The following is a 13,025-nucleotide window of genomic DNA, read 5'->3' as shown; positions in this document are numbered from 1 at the left end:
TTTTATAGAGTGAGCGAGTCAGTTTTACTGACATTTTCTTAATTTTGTTTTTCTCTGGTAATTTTAGATTAATTTTGCCTAGAAAGAATGATATTAAGGATACTTTCATAGGGCGACACGAGCCAATCACCCAGAAATAGATTTTTCCTACGTCAAAATCCCTTTTATCTCTGAATTTAGTTCCATTCTGCAAACTAAAAGTCAATGATGTTATCGGTATGATGCAATAAGCTATTGTAAGGTTGTAAACAAAACCAGAATGCAAATGGCGCTTCATCGCTCTGTTCATATACAGTGGGCCCCCCTGTATTCTCGTTCTCCGGATTTGCAGCTTTCCCTCTGGACCATATCTACCCATTATTTGCGGGGTATTTGCCTATTCGCAGGGTTTTCCGACAAAAATAATCGCTAATTAGTGTATGTTGATGTTATTTTCATGACTAAATACATTTTTATGATACAAAAATGATTTACCAATTTTCATATATTAATATTGATTAATACTGTATTAGTAAGCTTAATAAGATTAAATGATATCACATAAAAATAATAATTCTCTCTCTCTCTCTCTCTCTCTCTCTCTCTCTCTCTCTCTCTCTCTCTCTCTCTCTCTGTTACAGAGATGTATGTGTTTTGCATGATAAATAAATGATTTACTGTTTTCAAATATTGATATTAATATCAATTCATTAAAGAAAATACTACAGGTATTCTCCTATTTACAATGGGGTTGGGTTCCGAAAAACCCATTGTATGTCAAAAAAATCGTATCTCAAATATAGCCTAGCCTACACTAGGGTAATCAGTACCATCCTACACTACACATTATACTTATACATATACGGCATAGTAATTTTTAATTTGAGCTAATTCTCTAGGTTCAATGCATATTGGCTCAAGATAAGAGAAATTGAATAATATTAACAAGTTAGCCTAGCGTATACGATGATAGATACCATGGTAAATCGGACTCAGATTTGGACTGATATTGGCATAATTGAGCGATACCTATCAGGCTGCTGATGCCTACATATAATTATGCAATAAAAAACATAACGAAGATGCATCTTTATTGTGAATCTTTTAAAAATTATACATTAAATTGTGTGTATTCTCATATTACGTATTGTATCACAAATACTAACAAAGTGGTCAATGTTTTGGTTTGGAAATCAGCTGATGGCAAATATGAGTTGATTTTGTCACATTTAACTCAATACGGCATGAATTGTTTTGCTTCTTGTTAGCATAAAAAAATCTCTACATACTTTACTTACATGAGACAAGGTCATCTTTTCGTTATAAGACATGTTAATTTCAAGTCTAAATATGAATTTAATACATCTCGTTGGGAATTAAAATATTTTTTTGTTAACAGATTGCTTTGTGGGTATGTATATTGTAGAAGGAAAATTGTGATTCCGTTCGCTATTTTTACTTAATTTCTTCTTAGTAAGAGCTTTACCGTTACGTTATTAATCTTTTATCGACGTGAAAACAGCAGTAAACTGTATTCTTTCAAGACCTGAAGTTTTTATTAAAATGATTCTCTCTCAACTTGTGTTTGATCGGATAAGTTTACGGGAGTTTTATCTTTGTTACCAATGCACAATAACAGTCATTAGCAGCTCGAAAAGTGTTCTCAGCTTCAGCTACAACATTGTTTAAATTTAACATGTTTCCTTGCTGATTTGATTTATAGCAAACAAAGTGATTACCTAAAAATATATAAGTCCTATTATACATAACGCCATTTGTAACATAACTGCGGTATAGGCAGCCCTTGGTTAGCGGCAGCTTTTCCATTCCTGGCCACCAACGCTAAGCGATTTTAAAGTCTACAGCTGCCGCCGCACGCCTTCTTTCTGAATACTAGACCAGTTAACAGCGCCCTAGACCAGTCAAACAGCGCCGTAATCCCGCAATGTCGCAATAAGTAAAATTATTTTGTTCATGAAACTTACCTGACAGATATATATATAGCTGTATTTCTGACGTCCGACAGAATTTCAAAATTCGCCGGCACACGTAGTGGGGCGGTCAGGTGGTAGTACCCATTCCCGCCGCTGGGCGGCGGATATCAGGAACCATTCCCATTTTCTATTCATATTTTTTCTGTCGCCGGTGCTGCAAACATCTGTTTACAGTACCTCCGTCTAGGATTTTTTCATATCTCGCTTAATATTATCTGGATTGACTTTTGGTATCGACTTCTGGATTGTTGGATTGGCACGCGGAATAGTGGATTGGTTTTTGATTTGGATTGGCTTTTCTAGATTCAGTATGTCTGGATCAAGTTCGGGAAGTTTACAGAGTGTGTGTGAGGAGTGAATGTAAGGTGAGGCTTCTTAAACCTTCAGTTGATCCTCACACAGTTTGTATGGATTGCAGGGGGCATGTTTGCGTGGCTGATGATCGGTGCAATGAATGTAAGGATTTGGATGATGATAAATGGAGGATGTATGAGACCTATCGCGTAAATTAGAGCGCGATAGAGTCAGGAGGTCTTCCTCTAAGGGCAGCTCTACTAAAGGTAAGGATAGTAACATCTCCTCCTCTAACACCAGTAGATTTTGCCCAACCTAATCCTGTTTTGTTGCCTTCGGGCCCCAGTGCTGTGTCTGGAGAAGGTAACACCCTTTCTCTGATTCTAGAGTCTATTCGTGCTCTCGAATCTAAAGTTTTGGCCCTAGAAACCGGCCCAGTGAACGTTTGTGTCAGTGCCCCTAGTGTTTGTGGAGGGGGCGTCAGATCGGCCCCATAATGCCTCTAGGCCTAGACCTCTATCGGACTCCCAGGACTCAGGTGTGGGTATGTCGAAAGCCGCAAGAGGGTTACGGGGGCTCCCCACCGATCTGGCGTCCCTTCGGCAGGCCTTGTTGCTAAATCCCAGGCTGCAAGGAGCGCGCACGAGCGCGTATCCTGAAAGATTGCTTTTCGTCCTCCGAAGCGTCCTCCCCCGCGCAAGGGGTGGAGCGCTCGGAGAGACTCGCGTCCGTTGAAAAGGATTTTCTTTTCGCTTTGAGGACGCTTCACGTCCTAGTCTCCTCTTTCGTCAGAGGACGCTTATGACGCCTTTCCTCCTCAGAAGAGAGGAAGGCGTTCTACCGATGAGGACGTTAGTTTCCACGCACAGGCGTGTTCACCTGAGAGGCAGATAGCTGTACCTGCTAGAAGGAAGGAGGCGTCCCCTCGCCCCTCGCCTTCTCGCAGTCTCAGTCCTGCCCCTTCTTTTGCTCCTTCGTCACCTACGAAGGATATCCTTGTGTCCCTTCAGGACCAGCTTACGTCGCTGATGGCTCAGAGGACTTGCCCAGCAGCAGTCGAGTCTAGGCGTAGGAAGGACGTTCGGCTGCCCGTTTCAAGAGGACGAAGCGGCCTCATTCTCTCTCAGCTCGCTCGTCTCTCTCCGCCTCCGGATCGTCAACGTTCTCGCTCTCCTAGCAGATCTTTACTCTCTCAGGAGAGGACGCTCGTCAAGACGCTCGGCGTTCGAAGCAGGACGCTTTGCGCTCTCGGCAAGTAGCGGTTGAGGACGCTCGGCAGGGACGCTCGGCGTTCTAGACAGGACGCTTTGAGCTCTCTTCACAAGACTCTTTTAAGGACGCTCGGCAGGACGCTCGGCGTGCGAAGCAGGACGCTTCTGGTCATAGACAGGACGCTTTTGAGGACGCTCCGCAGGACGCTCGCCGTGTGAAGCAGGACGCTTTTCGAGCGAAGCAGGACGCTTTGGAGCCTGCAAAGCAGGACGCTCGCTCTTCTAAGCAGGACGCTTTTGGCGCTGCTCCTCAGGAAGCTCGCTCTTCCTTTCGAAGGGGAGCTTCGTTTAAGACAGTTAACTTGGCTTCTAAGGATGCTTCTCTTTCGGAAGATGTCCGTGCATCTAAAGAGCAACGTACGGCTGCTTCCGTACCTGTAGGGATACTTCCAACCAACGGAAGTCTTTATTCAGGATTGAGCCTAAGGGACGTACTCCCTCTCCTGATAGGCGTTCTCCAGTTCCTCTTAGGGAGGAAGGGGAGCATAGTAGTCCAGGGAGTTCCGTAGAGGAAGAACAGCCGGTAGCTTCAGCTGTCTCGGACTACAAGGTTCTTGTTAGGCTGTTACGTTCAGCATTCGGAGACAAGTTCCAGCCTACAGCCCCTAGGTCTCCTCCCTCACAACTTTCGTCGTCCAAGACCGTAAAGGACCCCTGAATCGTCGAAATGAAAACGTCTCTGTCGACCAAGAGGGCGTTTAAGAAACTCCAAGACTTTATGTCCAGAAGGAAGGATCAGGGCAAGACCACTTTCGCCCATCCACCCTCTAGACTCGCAGGGAAAGGAGGAGTTTGGTATGAGACCAAAGAGGATGTCGGGATAAAGGTCCCTTCGTCCGCGTTGGGTGACTTCTCCAGTTTAGTGGACGCCCAGAGGAGGTCTCTCTTAGCGTCGGCTAAGGTGACCTGGACTCCAGTTGAGACTGACCACCACTTGAAGGGTCTTCTTCGTACCCTTAATGTTTTTAATTTCCTAGACTGGTGTCTGGGAGTTTTGGACCGTCAGTCTAGAAGTCCTGATTCTCTCAGTCTGGGGGAGCTGTCCAGCGTGTTGTCATGTATGGACAAGGCCGTCAGGGATGGTTCGGAGGAGCTAGTTCGAATTTTGGAACTGCTTTCCTAAAGAAAGAGCATTGCTGTGCAATTTTACGGCTAAGTCGGTATCTCCAGCCTCAGAAAGCGGATTTGCTCTTTGCGCCTCTTTCGACCATCTCTTCCCCCAGGCTATGGTAAAGGATCTTGCACAGAGTTTGCAAGAGAAGGCGACCCAGGACCTCTGGTTCAATCTTCAAGACGTCCAGCGGTTCCTTCCACGTCAACTTTCACAGCAAACCCCCGAAGAAAGTCAAACCCTTTCGCGGGGCACCCCCCTCGAGAGCAGCTCCCCGAGGGAGAGGTTTTTCAAGAGGAAGAGCTTCATTCAAACCGAAAACCAGCAAGTGAAGATCTCGTCCTTCAGACACCAGTCGGGGCCAGACTGGAATTCTTTGCGGAGTCTTGGAGGCAGAGAGGAGCGGACCCTTGGACTCAAGATAGTAGTAACGGGGGTACAAGATCCCTTTTCTTCATCCTCCTCCTTTGACTTCGACTCCCAGAGACCTCTCTCCATCCTACAGGGAGAGAAGAAAAGGGTTCTTTTCGATCTCTTAGACCAGATGGTCGAAAAAAAGAGCGGTGGAACAAGTCCTGGACTAGAGTCACCGGGCTTCTACAACAGGATTTTCCTTGTGCCAAAGCAGTCATCAGGTTGGCGCCCGGTCCTGGATGTGAGCAGGCTAAATCTTTTTGTAGAAAAGATAAGTTCAGAATGGAGACGCCTCAGTCGGTGCTGGGAGCATTGAGACCTGGCGACTGGATGGTGTCTCTAGACCTGCAGGACGCATACTTCCACGTCCCAGTCCACCCTCTGTCAAGGAAGTACCTGAGATTCGTCTTGGACAACAGGGTTTGGCAGTTCAGAGCCCTTTGTTTCGGTCTCAGCACGGCCCCGATGGTTTTCACAATGATTATGAGGAATGTAGCGAAGTGGCTCCATTCATCAGGAATCAGGATATCCCTCTACCTCGACGATTGGCTGATCAGAGCGTCGTCGAGGCAGAAGTGTCTGAAGGACCTTCAGTTTACGCTAGCCCTAGCAAAGTCTCTGGTCTGTTGGTCAACACCGAAAAGTCGCATCTGACCCCGACACAGTCCATCGTGTATCTGGGGATTCAGATGGATTCAGTGGCTTTTCGGGCGTTTCCATCCCAGGAACGTCAGCGACTGGGGTTAGAGAAAGTCGCAGCCTTCCTAGAGAGAGAAGCTTGTTCGGTGAGGGAGTGGATGAGTCTGCTGGGCACCATTTCCTCACTAGAAAAGTTTGTCTCGCTGGGAAGACTGCACCTCAGGCCTCTTCAATTCTTCCTTGCGGAAGAATGGAAGTCGAAAGGGGACCTGAAATGCGATCCTAAGGATCTCCAACGATGTAAGAGTTCACTTAAGATGGTGGCTCGACCCTCAGAAGTTACGAGAGGGCCTCTCCTTACTCTTCTGAGCCCCGACCTAGTGTTGTTCTCAGACGTCTTCCACTGCCGGTTGGGGAGCAACACTAGGGGGGGGAAGAAGTGTCAGGCTCCTGGTGAGAGGGGAACAGGTAGCCTGGCACATCAATGTAAAGGAACTGGCAGCGATATTCTGTCGCTGCAGTTCTTCGAAGAGAAAACTGTCAAGCAAGGTTGTTCAAGTCAACTCGGACAGTACCACAGCCCTTGCGTATCTAAAGAATCAGGGAGGGACTCGCTCCAGATCCCTTTTTCTCCTGGCGAAGGAAGTTCTACTATGGGCAGCGGCAAGGCACATCAAGATCCTGACAAGATTCGTGGCAGGAGTTCAGAATGTCAGGGCGGACCTTCTCAGCCGCCGGAATCAGCTTCTGCCAACAGAATGGACCTTGCACCAGGAAGTCTGTCAAAAGTTATGGAAATTGTGGGGAGTCGTCTAGTAGACCTGTTCGCTACATCGAGGACGAAGAGACTTCCATTCCTCTGTATTGCTCCCCGGTTATGGACCCGGGGGCAATTGCAGTGGACGCGTTGCTCTGGAACTGGACAGACCTGGATCTTTACGCCTTTCCCCCATTCAAGATCATGGGGGACGTAATGAGAAAGTTCGCAGCGTCAGAAGGGACAAGGTTGACTCTGATTGCTCCAATGTGGCCAGCAAGAGAGTGGTTCACAGAGGTCATGACGTTTCCTTGTGGACTTCCCAAGAAACGTTGCCCTGGAGGAGAGATCTACTCAGGGCAGCCTCACTTCAAAAGGTTTCACCAAAACCTCTCCGCTCTGGCCCATGACTGCGTTCAGACTATCGAAAAGCTGGCCAGAGCGAGAGGCTTTTCAAAGGCAGCTGCGAGAGCAATCGCTAATGCTCGAAGAGCCTCTTCAAGAGCTGTCTACCAGTCTAAGTGGTCTTCCTTCAGGGCATGGTGCAAGAAGGAAGAATTTCCTCTTCCACGACCTCTGTGAATCAGATAGCAGATTCTTTCTCCATCTAAGAAATGTGCAAAAATTGGCAGTTCCTACAATCAAGGGTTATAGGAGTATGTTGTCTGCCGTTTTTCGCCACAGAGGAATGGACCTTTCCGACAATAAGGATCTGCACGATCTCTTAAGGTCGTTTGAAACTACCAAAATTCCACAAGCAAGACCGCCCTCATGGAATTTAGATGTGGTATTGAAACATCTGATGCTTAGTCCCTTTGAGCCTCTCCATGAAGCTTCTCTAAGGGACTTAACGAGGAAAACGCTTTTCCTAACTTCTCTGGCGACGGCGAAGAGAGTTAGTGAAATCCAAGCGTTCAGTAGCCTAGTGGGTTTCAAGGGAGACAGCGCTGTCTGCTCGTTGAACCCTTCTTTCTTGGCTAAGAACGAGAACCCGTCTAATCCTGGCCAAAGAGCTTCGATATCAAAGGAATATCGAGTCTCGTGGGTCAAGAACCAGAGAGAGCCCTGTGCCCTGTCAGGGCTCTCAAGTTCTATGTGAATAGGACTAGAGAGATAAGAGGTCCCTCAGGTAATACTCTGGTGCTCGGTGAAGAGACCGGATTTACCGTTGTCGAAGAATGCTGTTGCTTTCTTCTTGAGGGACGTCATTAAAGAGGCTCATTCATCTTGCCAGAAGACTGATATGAGCCTCTTTAAAGTGAAAGCTCACGAGGTCAGAGCGTAGCTACCTCTCTTGCCTTCCAAAGGAACATGTCTATCAGAGATATTCTTGATAGCACCTTCTGGAGGAGCAATTTCCGTATTCGCCTCACATTACCTCCGGGATTGTGAGGACGATTTACGAGAACTGTAGTTCTTTGGGACCTTACATTTCGGCAGACACAGTTTTGGGGGCTGAAGGTAGCTCTCTCCCTATCCCTAGCTTAGTTAGGTTAGTTTATTGTGTTTTGTGTGATGAGATCTTCTGTGAAAATCTCCCATTCCATAGTGTTAATATCAGGGGTTTTTTTGCGTTAGTTGGTCAGGTGGTGGTCGGTTGCTGTGTTACTGCATATGTTTGCCTAGATGGTCTTGTCACATTGTGGTCACGCCCCCGTTGACAGAGCATCCAGAGAGCACCAGCACTACAGGTCAACACCTGGCTGGCAACTCTGATAAAGCATAATGCAGGCTTTTGGTGACAGTAATCACATAGTCTACTTTGCTATCAGGTAAGGAACCAATAAGATAATCTTTTATTTTATTTTAAATTTCCTAAAAAATCTAGTCTGTCTCTACCCACCATCCGAAGGTGTGATTCAGCTATATATATATCTGTCAGGTAAGTTTCATGAACAAAATGTTATTGTTATAATACAATTAAGTTTGTTCATACTTACCTGGCAGATATATATACTTAGAGTGCCCACCCTCCTCCCTCAGGAGACAAGGGCCATGAATAAATATGAATAGAAAATGGGAATGGTTCCTGATATCCGCCGCCCAGCGGCGGGAATGGGTACTACCACCTGACGCCCCACTACGTGTGCCGCGAATTTTGAAATTCTGTCGGACGTCAGAAATACAGCATATATATATCTGCCAGGTAAGTATGAACAAACTTAATTGTATTATAACAATAACATATTTATGCAGTAGTATACTACTATAGAATTTACTGTACAGTGTATTATAGTATTATAAATACTACTGTAAAGTGAAATAAAGCCTAGCTTTAATCCTTTGGGTGTCTAGAGTATGTAAAGATATAGTACAGGCAGTCCCTAGGTTACAACGGGTTCGGGTTATGATGCTCCGAGGTTAAGGCACTTCTCAATTATATTCATCAGACATTATTTCCAGGGTTACGACGTCTACAACGCTCATCTGGCAGATGAAAATATGACACCAAAAAAAAAAAAAAAAAAAAAAAAAAAAGCCAAAAAAAAAAAAATGCAAAATAATCAATATTTGAAGGTTTTTTGATGAAAAATATAACAAGAATGCAGTTTACATAGTTTTCAATGCACCCTAAGCATTAATAGTAAGGTTTTCTTAGGATTTTTTACGATGTTCCGGCTTACGACGCGTCTCAAGAACGGAACCCGCGTCGTAACCCGGGGACTGCCTGTAATCAAGTTTTAAACAGTGTGCAGCTGTAGTGTGCAAGTTACGATAATTCATCTTAAGATAATCCGGTTTTATGAGAGACCAAATTACAATAGCCTAACTTTATCCCATCTTCTAGTTACATAAGTTCTAAAACAGCAAAATAATGATGAAAGTTGCGTAAATGTGTACAGCCATGAACAACCAAACGAGAAACAACTTTTTTTTTTTCTAAGTACGTACAACTGAATTGGATAACAACATCCGTTTGGCTTGTATGTCAATCATCGTACTATAGTGAACTATTGCCGTAGTTATAAATGACGTTAAGTAGAATAGGACTGAGATATCTTAATGTTATAACTTTATTCTCTATAGATCAAAGATCAATGGGGAAATGTACTGTTAAATCTAAACCTAGTTATAGCTGAAGCTGAGAAAACTGTTCAAGCTGCTAATGACCGTTATCATGCATCAAAACAAGGATAAAACTCCAGGAAACGTATGCCATCAAACACAACCGTAGATAAAATTGAGATAAAATCATTTTAATCAAAACTACTGTGCTTGAAAGAACACATTTTACTATTGGTTTCATGCTGATTAAAGATAAACATAGAGGTTCGTATTACTATGATATAAAGGAAAATTGCGAACGGAATCATGTACTATTGTTTTACTCAATAAACATGCCGGCAACATAATCTGTTAACGAAAAAAAAATTAGTTCACAATCACAATGAGACAACAAGACATATTCAAGCAATATTTCCTCCCAGAAACACTTTGTATAAGGAAAAATAACCTTGTCTCATATAAGTCAAGTATCTAGATATTTGTTTATGCTAACTAGATGCAAGAAAATTCGCTCAGAATTGTGTTAAATATGGCGAAACAAACTTGTACTCGCCATCAGCTGATTTCCAAACCAAAACATTGGCAGCTCCACGGAATACTGGCTTAGATTTACCATGACATTTTATAATACAATACGTAATATGAGAATAAAACAATATTAATGGATACAGTGAAGTGATGTATAACTTTTTAAAAGATTTATGGAAAAGATGCATATTTACTTTTTCCTCTTTGCTTATTTTAATTTTTGTCACTATGCCATCTACGTAGCAGTGGCATCTCCAGCTCGTACGGTCATACCTCAATTTTTTGCTCGAGTAACAAAGCAAAAAACTGACCGAGTTGCAGTTATATTTTGTACTTCTATCCCATGGAAAAACAAACAAATTGCAGTGTTACAAAATCAAATCCATAAGTGAGTTTTGTCTTTTAAAATCAATTTATGTAACAATTGTAAATATAATTTGTTATAAAAATGTGATTCAATGATATAAATTGAAATATAATTATTCGGGCGCGACTGAACAACCTATTGTCTTCATCATGTGAAGGGCTGTTACAAAGACTTCAAATGGACATGAATACTGCCACTGTATCATATTTATGGAAAAAAATTAAAAAATACCCTGTAGTAAATTTTTCATACACATTTTAAACATAAAAGCATGAAAACTTATAACAAAAAGCTGAAGTTTCATTAACAAAATGAGTTATCATTAGCTCCCAAATTAATAAAATATAACCATGTGAAGTCTTTGTAATGCATTTGTTTCGACATGTAATACAAACCATGGTGGCGAGTCTACTATAACTAAGATGGCGGCGTGCGGCGTGAGTTTCAAAATTGTTATGGGGCGAATCTCGGACTTTCAGAAACCTTTCGTATCTTGAAAACTTTTCGTATGTAGAGCAGTAAAATTTTTCGTCTTTGCTTTCGTAACTTGGATTTTTCGTAAGTTGAGCCTTTCGTATCTCGAGGTACTACTGTATATATATCTGCCAGGTAAGTATGAACAAACTTTATTATTACTATCAAGCGGTTGTATGGTTCAAGTTATATACGCATACCGTAGTTACCCCTACGGAGGACAACCGAGAGGACGATTATTCTTATTGCATTTAATCGGTACTCCCTGCAACCTTCCATGAGTTGCCGGTTTCCCTTTTAGATATTTAAGGTATTGTTATGACAATACCAATTCAGCCTTCTATATTTAGTAAATTCCCTTTCGCTTAAATATACCAGCTTGAAAGTTTTCTTTCTGCTCGATGATGATAACAAACCTATTCATTCGTAGAATGGAGTAGCTGGCAACTCAGGCAGAGTAGTGCGAGACGGCGAACGTACACTGCTGTCACTAGAGCCAGCTCAGTTCCAGCTGGTTGTCTGCCATGCGCGGTCGGTTACGTCTCTCCCTCCTGCAGGATTAACTGACTAACCGTATCTCTGCCCTACAATCACGGACTTTAGCCTCGGGTTGAGGGGAATTCTAGCATGCATGAATGAACATCTTCGCTTTGCGAGAATTTTTTCAACAGAGATATATATTAGACCTTTTCGGTTCTGTTTACCGCAAGGTAACAGAATTCTGTACGAGTCTACCGCGGCATAGCACTATAATAATGCACACCTGCTTAAACAAAGTGCAGCCTTATTAGGGAAGGAACATGCTCGGTTGAGGGAATGAATGAGTTCTGCTGGGGACCATTTCCTCGCTGGAGAAGTTGTTTCCCTGAATAGACTGCAATTCAGACCTCTCAGTTTTTTCCTGCTGGAAAAACTGGAATAGCATCGAAGATCTAGAAATGATTCTGAACATCTCTCAAAGTCAAGGATCACCTAAGGATAACAGACTGTGCCAGGCATCTGGAGAGGGGTACAGATGTCCTGGCTCATAATCTCATAGAATTGGAAGCATTTCGGTTGGCTCTCCAGTTCTTCTAGAAACGAGTTGTTTACCCAGTGGTCCAGATCAACTCGGACAATTCCACAGCTCTCGCATATCTCCAGAAGTATCGAGGAACACTCACTCGGTCCCTGTTCGAGTTAATGAGAGAGAGCCTGTTGTGAGAACAAGCACGGAACGTAACGATCCTCAAGAGGTTCGTTGCACGTTGGCAGAACGTCCGTGTGTATCGTCTTGATCGACTGCAGCGAATACTGACGTCCGAGTAGAATCTTCGCTTAGAAGTATATCGGGGTTTGTGGAGACTTTAATGGCGTCCTGTGACATATCTCTTCGCAATGTTGAAGACGAAGAGGCTTCCTCTAGACTGCTCTCTTAATTTGATCCAGGAGCGGTAGCAATATACGCCATCCTATGGGATTGAACGGGGATGGATGTTTAGTCTCTTTCCCCTATTCAAACTCTTAGGAGAAGTAATAAGATAATTTCTGGCGTCAGAGGGAGCGAGCATGACCCTGAGCACTCCACTCTGTGAATTAGATTGCCGTCTTCCCTTTCCGTCTGAGGAATGTGGATAAGCTGGCAGTCCCGTCTATTAAAGGATACAGAAGTATGTTGTCGACGACCTTTAGACTCAGAGATTTGGATCTGTCGAACGGCAAAGCCCATCACGATCTTTGAGGTATGTTGAAATCTCGAAATTGTATAGTTCGAAGCTTCCGACATGGGACTAGACGTAGTCTGGAAGTTCCTGATGTCGAAGCCTTTCAAACCTCTCCTTTCTGCGAACTTAAAGCACGTGACCAGAAAGGCTTATTATTATTTCTAACCGCTATAGCTACGGCAAAGAGGGTTAGTGAGGTTTAAGCCATCAGCGGACATATTGGCTTTAGAGGACATAATGCGGTGTGTTCTCTAAGCCCTTCATTCTTGACTAAGAATGGAAACCCGTCTAACCCTTGACCCAGAAGCTTGGAGATCAAGGGGATGGCACAAATTATTGGGCAAGATCCAGAGAGAGTCCTGTGCCCTGTTAGGGCTCTCAAGTTTTATCTAGATAAAACTAAGGAAAGTCGAGGTACTTCGGACAATCTGCAGTGTTCCGTAAAAAGGCCAGACTTGCCCATGTTTTTTAAAGAGCCTTTTTCAAAG

The sequence above is a fragment of the Macrobrachium nipponense genome, chromosome 12 (genome assembly GCF_015104395.2).
Source record: "Macrobrachium nipponense isolate FS-2020 chromosome 12, ASM1510439v2, whole genome shotgun sequence".
In the NCBI taxonomy this organism is placed as follows: Eukaryota; Metazoa; Arthropoda; class Malacostraca; order Decapoda; family Palaemonidae; genus Macrobrachium; species Macrobrachium nipponense.
The sequence above is the reverse complement of the archived record's forward strand: the minus strand, read 5'-3'. Positions refer to the sequence as shown.